The following is a 287-nucleotide window of genomic DNA, read 5'->3' as shown; positions in this document are numbered from 1 at the left end:
TAGAGCAGTATTTTTTTAGAATTTGTGTAACGAGGATAAATGCTAATCAGACAAACACATGCACATTCGAAGCACTAACGCGAAAAAATCATACAGACGGATACTCATCCAGGTTCCCTTATATACTCACGGAGTTCCCCGTATGCTCTCCATTCCCTTCTCAACTAATGGGCAAGATAGGAGAGGGCTTCTGGGTGTAACACATGCAGCTCATTTTTATTGACATGACACGCCTCGAGGTCATTGGTTTAGGCCTACTTATGGAGGGACGATCGACAGTGACTAGG

The 287-nt window shown here is 43.9% G+C and overlaps 1 protein-coding gene across 1 annotated transcript in view; it reads left to right on the top strand.

The window, feature by feature from the left end:
• Positions 1-287, top strand: part of LOC119585205 — a 14,234-nt gene that overhangs the window by 656 nt on the left and 13,291 nt on the right. The gene's annotated exons all lie outside the window — the stretch shown is intronic.

This window comes from Penaeus monodon, chromosome 19, assembly GCF_015228065.2.
Source record: "Penaeus monodon isolate SGIC_2016 chromosome 19, NSTDA_Pmon_1, whole genome shotgun sequence".
Lineage (NCBI taxonomy): Eukaryota > Metazoa > Arthropoda > Malacostraca > Decapoda > Penaeidae > Penaeus > Penaeus monodon.
The sequence above is the reverse complement of the archived record's forward strand: the minus strand, read 5'-3'. Positions and strand labels throughout refer to the sequence as shown.